The sequence below is a fragment of the Pristiophorus japonicus genome, chromosome 11, assembly GCF_044704955.1.
Source record: "Pristiophorus japonicus isolate sPriJap1 chromosome 11, sPriJap1.hap1, whole genome shotgun sequence".
Taxonomy (NCBI): domain Eukaryota; kingdom Metazoa; phylum Chordata; class Chondrichthyes; family Pristiophoridae; genus Pristiophorus; species Pristiophorus japonicus.
Window position 1 is genome coordinate 83,176,419 of NC_091987.1, and position 17,851 is coordinate 83,194,269.

General features: G+C 46.5%; 1 pseudogene; it reads right to left on the minus strand.

The window, feature by feature from the left end:
* Positions 1-17,851, minus strand: part of LOC139275784 (NXPE family member 3-like) — an 87,153-nt pseudogene that overhangs the window by 15,000 nt on the left and 54,302 nt on the right.

Sequence of the window (17,851 nt, forward strand, 5' to 3'; positions counted from 1 at the left end):
ACCCACAACCTTCTGGCTTAGAGACAAGTGTGCTACCTACTGAGCCACAGCTGATTTTTACAGTCAAAGATCAGAAATAATTTATCTTTTTTGAGGTCCACACTCTGAGGAGACCCTTACATGAGCTGGAAGGAATAAGTGGACAGCTGAAACATAGAAATATACTCTTATCTCTAGTAAAGCAGGAAAATGCTAGAGAGAGGAGAGAGAGAGAGAAAGAACCAATGATAAAGCCTTCAATATCTGATACTACAAGGCTGAAATTGGCCCACTGCATCATGAACCCGACCACTTGTACTCAGCAGTCCAGATAGGTTAGCTTGGGGTGATACAGGAGGAGTGAAATTCATCTAATGTAGTAGCACAAAATGACTGATAACAAATTGGCAGTCCGTTTTACACTTTCTATGGAAAATAAAATTTGTTGTGAAATAGGCTGCTGATTCGCTATTTCCATTCTTGCACAATGGCCCAAGACAAATTTCGGCCACAGACAGTCTAGATCAGGAATTGATATTGAGTGATGCACAACTTCATAAGAAGGCGGCCAAAGGTTGAGCTATTGGAGGTGGTAATAATGTAGTTGAGTCGAGGCTCAGGAAATGTCCGACTTTGCGTTGAACATTCAAACGATGTTCTCAAGAGTCCTGCTATGATCAGATGAATTGTTGCAGAGCACCAGTGCTTTAGGAATGCACTGCAGGAAGTTTGCGAGGACCATCATCAGATGGCAGCAGATTCCACTGCTATCCTTTGTGGCACTATCAATGTGCAGCACCCTGGCAGAAGCAGAAACACGCTCCACAGTACACATAATATACAACTCCATGGATATTGGACCTCTCCAGTCTGGGACTGTCAATATCAGTTTTTAAATAAATAAAAAAATAATCGAGTTCTGCTCGGTGGTAATGAAACGCGATTGCACTGACGATGAAAGCAATGAACTTCAACACGCAGATCCCCGCCCGCTCTCCTATCTGTGTAGTACATTTGAATGAAAACAAATGAAATAAACGAGCCTACAGCTAGTTAATACCCTGGTCTGTATTCCCTTCGGATTGTCCACAAATTATGTTTCATTACCACAGAGCAGAACGAGTTCGTGAAATAAAGCAGTCATGTTTTACCCATCTGTAGTTTTATTATGTTTTAATCCAACTAGAATCCATCCGTCCATTTCTCTCTCTCTCTCTCACTTTTTATGTGTGAATTATACATGGTCGATTTTTTTTTATTTGTTTAAAAAGTGATATTGCCGGTTAGGCACATTTTGTAGTTGAGAGGACAAAGTCGGCTGAAGTATTGCAGGCTCTCTGAACTAATGCTTAAATTAATGAAGATCGCTCATCTAAAACAAACACTTAAGATCAGACATTGAACTTTACATCAGTTGGAAGGATTTGTACTCCGCTATAAACACTGCCGATCTTTCTCAGCTGTCCTGCAGCCCAGGGCGACACTTCACTGATGTTAGTGTCTCTGCCTGAAATGAGCCATAACATTAAAAACTTACCAGGTACCGCTGACAACGCTCTGAGAAGGGAACACCAGAGGCAGCGGGGAGAAGAGGAGCAAGGCAGCCCGAGGTCGCAACGCGAGTCGTGACCCCCCGCCGGGAATGATGCCGGACCAGGTTGCCGGACCAAAGAGTGCCGGATTTGAGAGGTGTAGGATCTGTTCCCCCCCGCCAATGGTAAAGATTGGACTATTAAATATAAAAATCCAGAACTGCATTACAGCCCACAAAAAGAGCTCGGCAGGAAAGGGTTAATTCATACATTGCAGCCAAACCATCAGACATTATGAGAGACAATGACACAGAATATCTACCATTGATCTAAATCACCAGTCAATGGCAGCCAAAAAGAGACACTCATCATCAGAGCACCAGAAGAGGGATATTCACACCTTCAATGGTTTTCTGTCTGAAAAGATAAAGGAACATTCACATATTCATTTGCCTTAAGGATTTACATTTTTAAAATGCGTACCTGCAGAAAAAAATGAAGGGAAGAGCGCCAACCCTTATACATGGCCTTCTTTGACCTCACAAAGGCCTTTGACACTGTCAACCGCAAGGGTTTATGGAGCGTCCTCCTCCATTTTGGATGCCCCCAAAAGTTTGTCACCACTCTCCGCCTGCTCCACGATGACATGCAGGCCGTGATCCTTACCAACAGATCCGTTACAGACCCAACCCATGTCTGGACTGGGGTCAAATAGGGCTGCGTCATTACCCCTACCATCTTCTCAATCTTCCTCGCCACCATGCTCCACCTCACAGTCAACAAGCTCCCGCTGGAGTGGAACTAAACTACAGAACCAGTGGGAACCTGTTCAGCCGTCTCCAGGTCAGCTCCAAGACCACCCCAACCTCTGTCGTCGAGCTACAGTACGCGGACAACGCCTGCGTCTGCGCACATACAGAGGCTGAACTCCAGGATATAGTTGACATAGAAACATAGAAAATAGGTGCAGGAGTAAGCCATTTGGTCCTTCGAGCCTGCACCGCCATTCAATAAGATCATGGCTGATCATTCCCTCAGCATATCTTTCATGCTTTCTCTCCATAACCCTTGATCCCCTTAGCTGTAAGGGCCATTTCTGATTCCCTCTTGAATATATCCAATGAACTGGCATCAACAACTCTCTGCGGTAGGGAATTCCACAGGTTAACAACTCTCTGAGTGAAGAAGTTTCTCCTCATCTCAGTCCTAAATGGCCTACCCCTTATCCTAAGACTGTGTCCCCTGGTTCTGGACTTCCCCAACATCGGGAATATTCTTCCCGCATCTAACCTGTCCAGTCCCATCAGAATCTTATACGTTTCTATGAGATCCCCTCTCATCCTTCCAAACTCCAGTGAATAAAGGCCCAGTTGATCCAATCTCTCCTCATATGACAGTCCAACCAGCCCTGAGATCAGTCTGGTGAACCTTCGCTGCACTCCCTCAATAGCAAGAACGTCCTTCCTCAGATTAGGGGACAAAAACTGAACACAATATTCCAGGTGAGGCCTCACTAAGGCCCTGTACAACTGCAGTAAGAGCTCCCTGCTCCTATACTCAAATCCCCTAGCTATGAAGGCCAACATACCATTTGTCTTCTTCACTGCCTGCTGTACCTGCATGCCAACTTTCAATGACTGATGAACCATGACACTCAGATGTCGTTGCACCTCCCCTTTTCCTAATCTGCTGCCATTCAGATAATATTCTGCCTTCGTGTTTTTGCCCCCAAAATGGATAACCTCACATTAATCCACATTATACTGCATCTGCCATGCATTTGCCCACTCACCTAACCTGTCCAAGTCACCCTGCAGCCTCTTAGCGTCCTCCTCACAGCTCACACCACCACCCAGTTTAGTGTCATCTGCAAACTTGGAGATATTACACTCTATTCCTTCATCAAAATCGTTAATGTATATTGTAAAGAGCTGGGGTCCCAGCACTGAGCCCTGCATCAGTCTACTAGTCAAAGCCTACCATTCTGAAAAGCACCCGTTTGTTCCGACTCTCTGCTTCCTGTCTGCCAACCAGTTCTCTATCCATGTCAGTACATTATCCCCAATACCATGTACTTTGATTTTGCACCCCAATCTCTTGTGTGGGACCTTGTCAAAAGCCTTTTGAAATTCCAAATACACCACATCCACTGGTTCTCCCTTGTCCACTCTGTTAGTTATATCCTTAAAAAATTCCAGAAAATTCGTCAAGCATGATTTCCCTTTCATAAATCCATGCTGACTTGGTCCGATCCTGTCACTGCTTTCCAAATGCGCTGCTATTTCATCCTTAATGATTGATTCCAACATTTTCTCCACTACTGATGTCAGTCTAATCGGTCTATAATTACCCTTTTTCTCTCTCCCTCCTTTTTTAAAAAGTGGTGTTACATTAGCTACCCTCCAGTCCAGAGGAACTGATCCAGAGTCGATAGACTGTTGGAAAATGATCACCAATGCATCCATTATTTCTATGGCCACTTTTTTAAGTACTCTGGGATGCAGACTATCAGGCCTCGGGGATTTATCGGCCTTCAATCCTATCAATTTCCCGCACACAATTTTCCGCCTAATAAGGATATCCTTCAGTTCCTCCTTCTCACTAGACCCACTGTCCCCAAGTATATTCGGAAGGTTATTTGTGTCTTCCTTCGTGAAGACAAGAACCGAAGTATTTGTTCAAAAGATCTGCCATTTCTTTGTTCCCCATTATAAATTCACCTGAATCTGACTGCAAGGGACCCACGTTTGTCTTCACAAATCTTTTTCTCTGCACATATTTGCAGAAGCTTTGTCAGTCAGTTTTTATATTCCCTGCAAGCTTCATCTCGTACTCTATTTCACCCCTCTTAATTAAACCCTTAGTCCTCCTCTGTTGGATTCTAAATTTCTCCCAGTCCTCAGGTTTGTTGCTTTTTCTAGCCAATTTATATACCTCTTCCTTGGTTTTAGCACTATCCTTAAATTCCCTTGTTAGCCATGGTTGAGCCACCTTCCCCGTTTTATTTTTACTCCAGACAGGGATGTACAATTGCTGAAGTTCATCCATGTGATCTTTAAATGTTTGCCATTGCTTGTCCACCATCAACCCTTTAAGTATCCTTTGCCAGTCTATTCTAGCCAATTCATGCCACATACTGTCGAAGTTACCTTTCCTTAAGTTCAGGACCTAGTTTCTGAATTAATTGCGTCACTCTCAATCTTAATAAAGAAATCTACCATATTATGGTCACTCTTCCCCAAGGGGCCTCGCACATCAAGATTGCTAATCAGTCCCTTCTCATTACACATCACCCAGTCTAGGATGGCCAGCTCTCTAGTTGGTTCCTTGATATTTGGTCGAGAAAACCATCCCTAATACACTCCAGGAAATCCTCCTCCACCGCATTGCTACCAGTTTGGTTAGCCCAATCAATATGTAGATTAAAGACGCCCATGAAAACTGCTGTACCTTTATTGCACACATGCCTTATTTCTTGTTTGATGCTGTCCCCACCCTCACTACTACTGTTTGGTAGCCTGTACTCAACTCCCACTAGCGTTTTCTGCCCTTTAGAATCCTGCAGCTATACCCATACCGATTCCACATCATCCAGGCTAATGTCCCTCTTTACTATTGCATTAATTTCCTCTTTAACCAGCAACGCCACCCCGCCTCCTTTTCCTCTCTGCCTATCCTTCCTAAATGTTGATTACCCCTGGATGTTGAGTTCCCAGCCTTGGTCACCCTGGAGCCATGTCTCCATGATGCCAATTACATCATATCCATTAACTGCTGTCTCCGCAGTTAATTCGTCCACCTTATTCTGAATACTCCTCACATTGAGGCGCAGAATCTTCAAGCTTGTCTTTTGAACACACTTTGCCCCTTTAGAATTTTGCTGTAATGTGGCCCTTTTTGTTTTTTGCCTTGGGTTTCTCTGCCCTCCACTTTTACTATTCTCCTTTGTATCTTTTGCTTCTGCCTCCATTTTATTTCCCTCTGTCTCCCTGCAAAGGTTCCCATCCCCTGCCATTTAAGTTTAACTCCTCCCCAACAGCACTAGCAAACACTCCCCTAGGACATTGGTTCTGGTCCTGCCCAGGTGCAGACCGTCCGGTTTGTACTGGTCCCACCTCCCCCAGAACTGGTTCCAATGTCCCAGGAATTTGAATCCCTCCCTTTTGCACCACTACTCAAGCCACGTATTCATCTGAGCTATCCTGTGATTCCTACTCTGACTAGCATGTGGCATTGGTAGCAATCCTGAGATTACTACTTTTGAGGTCTTACTTTTTAATTTAGCTCCTAGCTCCCTAAATTCGTCTCGTAGGACCTCATCCCTTTTTTTACCTATATCGTTGGTACCTATATGCACCATGACAACTAGCTGTTTACTCTCCCTTTTCAGAAAGTCCTGCACCCACTCCGAGACATCCTTGACACTTGCACCAGGGAGACAACATACCATCCTGGAGTCTCGGTTGTGGTCGCAGAAACGCCTATCTATGCCGCTTACAATTGAATCCCCTATCACAATAGCTCTCCCACTCTTTTTCCTGCCCTCCTGCACTTGGCTGTTGCTGCCCTCCCCTGATGAGTCATCCCCTTCAACAGTACCCAAAGCGGTGTATCTGTTTTGCAGGGGGATGACTGCAGGGGATCCCTGCACTACCTTCCTTGCACTGCTCTTCCTGTTGGTCACCCATTTACTATCTGGCTGTGTACCCTTTTCCTGCGGTAAGACCAACTCACTAAACGTGCTATTCACATCATTCTCAACATCGTGAATGCTCCAGAGTGAATCCACCCACAGCTCCAGTACCCCAATGCGGTCCGTCAGGAGCTGGAGGCGGATACACTTCCCACACACGTCGTCGTCAGAGATACTGGAAGCATCCCTGACTTCCCACAAAGTACAGGAGGAGCATAACATGTGTCCGAGCTGTCCTGCCATGATTTAACCCTTAGATAAACTTAATTTGGCAACAACATTGCTAATGATTACTCACTGATAAAGAAAAAAAAAGCTATTTACCAATCACCAGCCAATCCCTTGGCTGTGACTTCACCTTTCGATTTCTTTCTACTTTTTTGCCTTCTCACCCCGCTGCAGCTGCACCGGTTAGCCTCTCGACTGCCGCCGCCTGTCCAACCTCCCGCTGGGCCTTTTGCAGGCCTCTGCCTCCACGAACTCCCACCTCTCGACTGCCGCCGCCTGTCCAACCTCCCGCTGGGCCTTTTGCAGGCCTCTGCCTCCACGAACTCCCGCCTTTCGACTCCCGTCTCTCGATATATTTACTGAGGCGTACGAAAGCATGGGCCTTACGTCCGTAAGACAAAGGTCCTCCACCAGCCTGTCCTCGCCGCACAGCACTGCCCTCCAGTCATCAAGATCCAAGGCGCGGCCCTGGACAACGTGGACCATTTCCCATACCTCAGGAACCTCTTATCAACAAGAGCAGACATTGATGACGAGATTCAACACCGCCTCCAGTGCGCCAGTGCAGCCTTCGGCCACCTGAGTAAAAGAGTGTTCGAGGATAAGGCCCTCAAATCTGCCATCAAGCTCATGGTCTACAGGGCTGTAGTAATACCCACCCTGCTGTATGGCTCAGAGACATGGATCATGTACAGTAGACACCTCAAGTCGCTGGTGAAATACCACCAATTTTGTCTCCGCAAAATCTTACAAATCTCCTGGGAGGACAGACGCACCAACATTAGCGTCCTCGACCAGGCCAATATCCCCAGCATTGAAGCACTAACCACACTTGATCAGCTCCGCTGGGCAGGTCACATTGTCCGCATGCCAGATACGAGACTCCCAAAGCAAGTGCTCTACTCGGAACTCCGTCACGGCAAACGAGCCAAAGGTGGGCAGAGGAAATATTACAAGGGCACCCGCAAAGCCTCCCTGATAAAGTCGACATCCCCACTGACACCTGGGAGTCGCTGGCCAAAGACTGTCCTAAGTGGAAGAAGTGCATCCGGGAGGGCGCTGAGCACCTCAAGTTTCATCGCCGAGAGCATACAGAAATCAAGCGCAGGCAGCGGAAAATGCAAGTGCGGCAAATCTGTCCCACGCTCCCTTACCCTCAACGACTATCTGTCCCACCTATGACAGGGACTGTGGCTCTCATATTGGACTGTTCAGCCACCTAAGAACTCATTTTAAGAGTGGAAGCAAGTCTTCCTCGATTCCGAGGGACTGCCTATGATGATGATGACTTGGACCATGGCTCCAGAAAGGCTGATATCAGTGTAGGCCTAGACAATGGACTGGACCCTGAACCATTTGAATATGAATGCTACTAGAAAACAACAATTATGTCACCTTGGGAAGGTTACATTGTCAGAAAGGACCTCACCCTGCAGACAAGCGGTGGCCAAAGTAATCATGGACAATGACCCTAAATGAGGGACAATTAGCCATCAATAGTTCACGTTTGATGCGGCCATTGTGTTAAATCTGTTTTGAGGTCACAAGCTGTGTTTTTGCAGATAGAAGACCCATTTTCGAAGGCAGGAGCAGTACAGGAACAGAATCGAAACAGCAACAGAAGCCAGCCAATCTTCGGGACACAAGCTGAAACCAAGGAAAGGGCCTATAGTCAACCTCTGAAAACAGCCGAGGAATTAGTGATTGTATGGTTATTCCAGCAAAATCATAGAAGGGTTTTGGGTCTGGGTAACTTTATGTGTAACAGTCAAATTGCGGACAGGTTTAACTGTGTTGAGTTGTGCCAATGCAAATGACCCTTTCGTAGGGGTTTGCAATTTGGGATTTGTTAATCCAATAAAACTCGTAGTGATTTATACTGGGGAGGTAATTGTGTGTATGTTCAATAAATGAATGAATTTTGGTTGAGCCAAAACCCTGTGCTGTGTGTATTTTGTTCTTATAAATCCTGATGTCAAACGGGGGACTAGGTATTTAGAAACCCTTACAGAGGTTCAACCTGTATTGGGAAAGAATGTTCTGGGCTATGCAGCCTGGTGGCTGGATATCTGTAGGAGGGGAAAATCAGAAATCGGGAGTGGCTGGAAGTTAAAATTGCACCTGCAGTCTTGGAGCCAACAACATTACAAATAAACATCACTTATACCTTTAATAATGAACTGTGTTGTTTTGCATTACAAATATTAAAAATGAGTAAACTGGGCAGTAGCTCGTTCCAGCAATGTTTTCACCAGTATGTTACCTGTTGTACAGTGGCTACTGATGTACCATGTATAAATGCCAAACTGATAACATTCATGGAAGTATAAATATAAGAACTGTTTCTGGACTGGGGTATATGTAATACATAAAACAGATTATACCACAATACCAAAATACAAATGGCTGAATCTAACCTGGCATAAATTCCAACAAATATTTAAACCATTGACGTATAGTGGAATCTCCAAAAATGTAAACTTTTTTTCAGGTGAAGACAATCTGTAATACTTGCAGGAGTGTCGAAGTACCGAATGTTACAGATTGATGATATCCACTGGTCCTGATAATAAAATTCAGATGGTGAAAGCAGAGGCTTGCCAGGGACACATTCTCCAAGATCTGTGCCTGAAACTAAAAGGAACTCAGACTGGAAAGGAATTCAGGTACATATATTCCAATGCACTTTTCCATATGTATATGTCATCAATACATTTTACCACTGACTAATCATAGTTTATTTGACAATAAAAAAATCACATCTGTGCTTTTTATTGTTTGCACAGAAAGTTTACGTGCAGAAAAGTGGTACTGTTCTGTCATGGTACTAAGCCATACAAATATGGAAGATGCTATGTTTAATCCTTGGTCTATGCTGGTAAGTAATATAGGAACACAAGGAGGTAAAGAATCAAAAAAACACACTTTGGGCTAGAATTTCCACATTTAAGAATAGCAGCGTTTTTTGGTGCTATTTGTAAACAACGGCCGTTTTTTATTGCCGAAATAACGGCAAAAAAAAAGGCTTAAGTTTCGCCAAAAGTCTTTTTAATTTTGCTGTAGCATTAAAATACCACTGTTTTTAAGGATGGAGATAAATTTTTTCACGTTAAAAATAAAGCCTGTTCTGCACATACGCAAAAATAGAAAAAAAAAATCACCCATTTTTCATGTGACGGTGTGCCTGTGCATGTGCAGTACACTTCCTGGTCTGGATCAGTCATTTTTAAAGACCTTTGAAAGTTTCAGGAGATTTGTGAGTGGAGGTGCAGCGCGAGAATCTGGAGTTCCGGAATCCGGAATCTGGACTCTGGACCGATCGGTGGCAGGGTCATCCGGAATCCGTAAAATGTTTCGGAATCTGGACACGACGACCCTGCCGACCTCGGGGCCCTGCCGCTGCCCGACCTTGGGTCTGGCCTGGCCTTGCCCACCTCACCGCCGTTGCCCTTACCTTGGGGCCTCCTTGCCGGCCTGCCTAACGAACTTCTCAGCGGGGCCAGCCCGCCAGACAGCATCATCCTCGGCGGGGCCGACTTGTCCGACAATATCCTCGGCATGGCTGGCCCACCCGAAAACCTGCTTGACGGGGTCCGCCCGACAACATCTTCCTCAGCAGGGCCGGACGGCCCGACAACCACCTCGGCGGGGCATCTGGCCCGAACAGTTCTTAGGGTGGGAATTCCCCCTCGTCCTTTCTGATGTTCCGAAATCCGGAAATAGCCGAACCTGGGCTTGGGTGTTTCCGATTCGTGACATCAGAAAACAAATCGAAAGCCCGGAAAAGCCCGGAATCCAGAACAGTCTCGGTCCCGAGGGTTCGGTGTGTTAGGCGTTGCACCTGTACTTCCACACAGGAGCAGCAAAACAAAAAATGGATGGTGAGAGAGGATGGTGACAGATTGGCAAGAAGGGTCTTGGTAACTTAAACCAGCAGCAATAGCTCAAGCTTAGCAATGCATTGCAGAGCAGGTTTCCTCAGTGAGGTCCATCAGCAGTGCCGGAAGAAGTGGCAGGACCTTTGCCAAGCAGTTAAGTGTAAGTAATATTTTTATTTATGCACTACAATTACTTGAATTATAAATTTGACTATTTATGTATGCAATGACAGCAGAAGGCCCCTCTCTTAAAAATTTCTATTGCCATCTTTGCAGAAGAAGGTTTCCGACAACAACCGAGAGCGCATGAAACTGGTGGAGGTCCGCCAAGACTGCGCCCACTAACAGCCATGGAAAGTAGAATCGCAGGTATTATTGGTGGGTCCCAAAGATCGATCACCTCAGTGGATGCTGGTCCCAGGTTGCAGAGAGAGGGTAAGTCCTGCAAAATCCAATCTGGGATGCCACAAGTGGGCGATGCTTCGGTTTATGCAACGCACTCTCCGTCGGCTACACTTCAGTTTATGCGATGTACTATCATTCGTCGTGGTCCTTCAAATGAACCTGCACTATATGAGCTTACTCATGTCACCCTGCCCCTTCCCTGCTGCTAACCATTCGTCTGTTCTGTTATATTTTGTAGATGTTTCACCTTGCCACAAGCACCCCGCCATCTTGCCACAAGCAGAAGTGGATGAGCCCGACAACCTTGGCCATACTGAACAACTTCCACAGGGCGATCAGGAGTAGGACGAGGAGGAGAATGAGGAGCTGGAGCCCGATAATATTTTTCATGGGCGGGGGGGGGGCGGTGGAGGAGGATGATCAGATGGTGATATTGCAATTGGAGGAGGTGCTGGCCACAGATGTACCAAGCATTTTCAACAGCTCTGCACCCGAGGGGACATTTCTGGATTGGCCACCCTACAAGGTCGCCGGTCCCATTGGGTTGCAGGAAAGTACACCCAGGGCAGCAGTAGCCCCGTCTGCATGGAGGAGGAGGAGAACTGAACAGCGCTCTCCTGAAATGCAGGCTCCACGGGAGGTGGTAGAGCTCATGGGAATGAGTGGGGAGAGCGGTCAGCTTACAAAATCGCTCCTCGAGGCCGTGGGTGAGATCAAGGGAGAAATACCAGCACTATCTGCTGACATTAGGGAGGGCATGTCAGGAGGAATAGCAGCAATATCCGCCGGCATGTCGGAGATAGTCATTGCAATGCTGGAACACACCTGGGCTGTCATTGCCCAGCGGCAATTGACGGTATCAAGTGATGCCACTCCCACCTCCAATCCCAGGCCAACCTCAACAGGTGATGTGCAGGTTGATCCACAGGCTGAAGAGGTAGACACCGGGCCTTCTGGATTGTCGTCTCCTGGGTCTGTTCCCCAACAAGCAGAGTGCCGTACCCGAGACACTAACAAAAACCTTGAGCTCATCGGGAAATGGCCTAAGGCTAAGGAAACAGCCAAGCCTAATGGCAAGTCCAAGAAGGGCGTGGGCAGGAAGGGCATGCAGTGTGGTGGTTTTTAAATGGGGGGGGGGGGGCGAAGAGATGGCTGCAGCTGAAGTTTGTTTGCTGTTGTTGTTGTTGTGATGTTTTTTTATTGTTATTTAAGTGATGTTCATTTAAAAATTTAAAGTTTAATATAACTGTTTTAATTAAAGTTAAGTACAAGTGTACAAATGTTTAATAAACTGCAAATTATTTTTTCAACTAAACCAAACTTATGTAGTGTCTCATTCACAGAATAACAGGTGAAAATAGTCAACATGGTGGTATACAATGATCAAATGTGCTGTTCAGCCTTAATGCAAAGCGGTGAAGTATCAGCTGCTGATACAAGGCTCTTGCAATGGTGTAACGTGCATGAGGCCTCCTTCCCCGTCGTCCTGCGGGTTGTAGTGGCGCCATGGGTTCCTCGTCCTCCTCCTCCCCCACCCCACCCCACCCTTCCCCTCTCTCTTGAGATGGTCCTGCAGTCCCCAGTGTCAAATCCTGTCCGCTCATGGTGGCTACGTTGTGTAGCATGCAGCGACCTGCTGAGGGGAGTATTGCAGGGAGCCTTCAGACATCGGTCCAGGCATCGGAAGCGCTGCTTTAGCACTCTAATTGTCTTCTCGACGATGTTGCGTGTGGCTATATGGCAGATATTGTAGCGACGCTTGCCTTCTGTCTGCGTTTTGCAGAGTGGGGTCATGAGCCAGGTGGCAAGGCCGTAACCTTTGTCGCCCAGCATCCAGCTCTGTCCTTCTGGCTGCTGCACAAACATCTGTGAGACAATGCTCTCACGCAAGATGAAAGCATCATGGATGCTCCCTGGATATTTTGCATCTTCTGCCATGATGCGCTGAGTATGGTCACAGAAAAGATTTACTAGGATGCTGCCTGCAATAGAGAATCTTAGTTATGAGGACAGATTGGATAGGCTGGGTTTGTTCTCATTGGAACATAGGAGGTTGAGCGGAGACCTCATTGAGGTGTACAAAATATTGAGGGACCTGGACATAGTGGAATGTAAGGGTCTATTTCCATTGGTGGAGTGGTCTATTACGAGGAGGCATAGTTTTAAGGTGGTTGGTGGAAGGTTTAGAGGGGATTTGAGGGGGGGCTTCTTTACGCAGAAGGTTGTGGGGATCTGGAAATCGCTGCCTAGCAGAGTGGTGGATGCAGAAACCCTCACCACTTTTAAGAGATGGTTGGATGGGCACTTAAACTGCAGGGTTATGGACCTAGAGCTGGTAATTGGGATTAGACTGGATGATCTTTTGTTGAACGAAGCAGATATAATGGTAAGTACTGCAGGGAATAGCATATGGCCAGGCTGATCTCCTGGACTAGTTTCGATCGCCTGGATGGGTCGGAGAGGAATTTTCCCAGATTTTTTCTCCCTAAATTGGCCTGGGTATTTATCTGGTTTTTGCCTCTCCCAGGAGATCACATGGTTCCGGTTGGGGTGTAATGTAGAATGTTTCACTATAAGGGGTGTCGCAGTTATGTGAGGCGGATTGGTTGGGCTGAGTGCTCTTTGCCTCTCCGTCATTATTCATAGGTTTATGTGTAACCTTTAGGGCTTCTGACCAAGGGCCGTATGGCTCTTGTCGGCCGGCGCCAGCACGATGGGCCGGAATGACCTCCTTCTGCGCTGTAAATTTCTATGTTTCTATTCTATGATTTGTATTTTCAGCGAGTGGAATCCTTTTGGTTTCGGTAAATCTCTGGATCCTCAAAAGGTGATCGCAGGGCGATGTGCGTACAGTAAATGACAGCCTGCACTTTGGGGAAGCCAGCAATTTGTGCAAAGCCTATAGCCCTCTCATTCTGTGCCTCCCTGGTCATTGGGAAGTTGATGAAGTCATCCCTGCATGTGTACAGTGCAGCAGTCAGCTGGCGAATGAAGCGATGTGTAGCGAACTGCGAGATGCAGCATATGTCCCCAGCTGATGCCTGAAAGGAGCCAGAGGCATAGAAGGCAAGTGTGCAGTCCTCCTCCCGCTTGTAGGCTGTATGTCCGCCTTTTTGAGCTGGCATATCTCTGCGACCACCTCTTTTCGAAAGCACAACCTTCTAACGCACTGTGTCTCAGTCAGATGCAGGTATAATCATCTCTGTGTGTAAACTCATTGGGGGTAAGGCCTCCTCCCCATAAGTCTGCAACCTCTTTGATTACACTGATAATACTGTCAAATAAGCCTTCTTCTATGATAATCCAGCATAACATAAGCACTCACCACCTATCGCAATGATAGAATAGCCCCCATTCTTTAAATCTCCTTAAATGTTCTTAAATGTCCCTAAAAACACATTATAAACTCCCTCCAAAAAACTCCATTTCCCAAGATGGCACCGTTTTTGCCGATTTCGATGGGACTCGACCAGGTAAGGCAAGCTTTTTCAAATCGGTATTTATTACTGTCTTAAAAATGTCCTTATTGAGGAAACTCTCAAAAATGATGTTATCGTTGGTGTTGATGCCGAGTGACATTACAAAAACGGTTCCAAAAAGAAAATCGGCCCTTATTTTTTAACGACGCCGTTACACCACTGACGAAACTAGCAACATGTCCTTAAATTTATTTAGCACCAAAAAAAAACTTTTAACACCAAAAATTGGAGCTAAATCGATTGTTACGGTGGTGAATTTCTAGCCTTATAATCCAACAGGCCTGTCCCATACTTGGGTAAATGTAATACACCTTTGTATCTTATAAGTTATAGTCATCTACTTTGTTCATAAATAATGTCTCTCATAGCAATAGAAATAGTCCATTCAGCTCCACAAGCCTGTTCTGACATTCAATTAGATCACAGCTGATCTGTACCTCAACTTTATTTATCCACCTTTGTTTCATATCCCCTGATACCCTTACCAAACAAAAATCTATTGATCTCAGCCTTTTGGGGAAGTGAGTTCCAGATTTCCCTTACCCTTTGAGTGAAAAAGTGTTTCCTGATTCCCTCCTAAATGGCCTGGCTCTAATTTTAAGATTATTCCCTCTTGTTCTGGATTTCCCCACCAGAGGAAAATGTTTCTCTACATCTACCCTATTGAACCCCTTAATCATTTTAAATACCTCAATTAGATCACCCATCAACCTTCTAAGCTCAAGGGAATACATGCCAAAACCAACACGCTCCCAGGAGACGGGTTCCTCACTTAAGTAGTTTAATGAAGCTCGGTCCCAGCTTTAACACTGGTCGGCCGGATTTCCTGGGCCTCCAGAATCCTGGCAGCTGAAGGGAGGCAAGGAGTACTGGATGGAACAAGTAATTGTTTCTTCAGCACTGCGTGTGGGCCAGGAGGAGCAGGAGTGCTTCACCCCTGCCTACCAAGCTACCTTGATAACCTCCCCATCAATCAGACCACGCCTACCTCCGCAATCCGATAAACTCTTCAGCCTGCGATCTCCTCCCTGCCCCCATCCCCTCTCTATGTCCTCCATGGCCCCTCTGCCATCTCCTCCATGGGCCCCCCATGATCTTCTCCCTCACCCTCGACTTCTCTGGGCCCCCCGTAATCTTTTACCCTCCTCCCCTGATCTCTCCGCCCGCCAACTCCCCCCCTCCCCCAGCGATGTCCCCCCACAACTCTCAATCTCTGTGTGTCCCCCTGCGATCTTCTCACCGACCCCCGAACTATCCATGCCCCCCCCCCCCAATCTATGTCCCCCTCTTACCCCCGATCTTAACCTCTCTCCTCTACGCTGCCTGGCTGCGGCCTGGTGCTGTGGGCCCAACCGCCCAACAGCCAGTCAGCCTGGTTTGCTGCGGACATGAAACGGATTACAAAAGTGGTAATCAGGTCCTGCCATTACATTCGGCAGGACTTGAGGGAACCGACCGCTATACTGTACCTCCCCTCTGTTCCTTCCTCTCCTCCCCGTAAATATCGGTGCCATTGTTTCTCTTCTTGTAACTGTTCCTCTCATTTCTTCCGTCTTTCTAATTCTTACCATATTATACTCTTTATATTTCTCTGTCTTCCAAGCTTCATTTCTTTTTTCTCCCTATATAGCTCTCACACGTTTCTGACTGTGGTATCTATCTTTTTATTTGTCTCCAATGTTTTCTTTTAGTCTTTGTGTAAGTCCATCCTTCTCCATATGTCTCCTCTCTCTTCTCTCACAAATGTCCCTTTAGCAGTGTACTCATTTTCTATCTTTTACCTTTTTTAAATCCAAGCTACATTGTACAATAATACCCAACACAAACTGGATTGGAGATGGGCTCTGGGAGTCACTGGAATACTTGTAGTTAAGAGGCTGGAGGTAGTGGGAGGGAAGGAGGAAATTTGGTGATGGAGGTATGTGGGAGGCAGGTTGTGGAAGATAAGGTCTGGGACAACTGATGTCTGGGCCTTTGAAGTATGTAGGGTTGGAGGGGCTCTAGAAACACACTGTGGAATTGGGGTCTCAGGTCACTCATCAGGGTAAAGTTTGGAATGTGGGGTCTATAGGTACTTAGGTGCAAGTGTCTAGGAGTACCTGGTAGGTGGGTTTGGGAGTACCTGGGTGTCTCTGAGCTCTGGGGCTGGGGTGATGGTGAGTATTCAAGGAACAGGGACTGTGAACAGTTGGGAAGCTGTGGATTGGAAGCACTAAAGTGGAGCCAGGGCAAATCTAAGCTGGCAGAGCAAACAGCAGCCAGGAGCAATGTGTGTGCAGAGTCCTGAAAGGTGATGCATGGAGGAGCCATGACCTCATGTGGTTGGAAGAAGAGACAGAGGGTTGTTGGGTTGTTGGGAAATGAAATTTCTTGGATAGAAGCCTGGATTACTGCAGAAATTATACTGAACAAAACTTTGTCCCTCCAATTTTACCGATTAAGGGGCACTCAGGACATTCATGCACAGAGCCCTGAACAATATCAGAACTCAAGGCTGAAGGTAAGTCTGAGATCCTGGGAGAAGAGTGGCTCTGTGTAGGCACAAGTTTGTCTAGGTATGGGAACAACAACTTGTATTTATATTGCACCTTTAATGTAGTGAAATGTCCAAAGGTGTTTCACAGGAGAATTATGAGATAAAAATTTGACAGGTAGGATCAGCATGTCTATGGGTGTGTTTTGTTATTTTTTTCCATCAAGATACATTTTTTTTTAAACGTGTTTAGTATGTTAAAGGTTTAATTTAATTATTAAGGGCATTTAATAACGTGGCAAGCCAAAATGGCTGCTGAAAGGACCCTGGGGCCTAAATTGCCCCCTGCCCAAAATGGGGTGCACACACTCCATTTTTACCACAACTATAGTTGAGGTCGCCTCTTGAGCGAAATTCTGCTCTTTGTTGTTTTTTTAAATTCGGATATGGAAGTCACTCTTAATGGAGGTTGTGACAACACGAGAGGGGTGGATACGCGGCAGTGGGAACACCTGAGAGGCCGAAGTTGGGGGGGTGTGGAGTGACCACTGTAATGACGTCATCACAGCCCCGCGTCACTATGGCTCTGCCCTTCACTTAAAAGGGAGAGCCTCCGCGATTTTAAAACTTCGACCCTCTGGGCCACCAGGGAGGGTTTCAGTCAGGCTAGCCGCTTGGTACCCTTTAAGGGAAGCCGCACCGCTGTTGCAGAAGGCCACAGCCTCACTGGAGCACTGGTTAAAAAACAGGTTTCGGCACCGCAGGCCGAAGATTTTCAGAGGGCAATTTCACCGTCGGGGAGCAGAGTGCGGGGGGAGGGGTGTTAGATCGACAGTGCGCACACTGATGATGCACTTAACATGGATTGACAGCAGCGGAGCGGTGCGGGGGGGGAGGGGGGGTATCGGGACACCGCCGGGAAACCTCGGAAGGGCAATTGGGCTATCAGCGGCCATTCCGCGAAAAGTCGGCCGCCAATTTGCGTGGTAACAGGCTTTAAGAATAGGGACAATTTTGGCCCCATAACTTCCTCCCCCAGAGATGGGATTGGATTTTATTTCAATTACCTCTTTTGGGCAAAATGCTCACAAACACAGACAAGATTTCTCAGAGATAGTCAACAACTTCTTTTCCTCAGGCATTGTGTTTCCACTTTTGAACTTGCTGTCATCACATTTCTATCC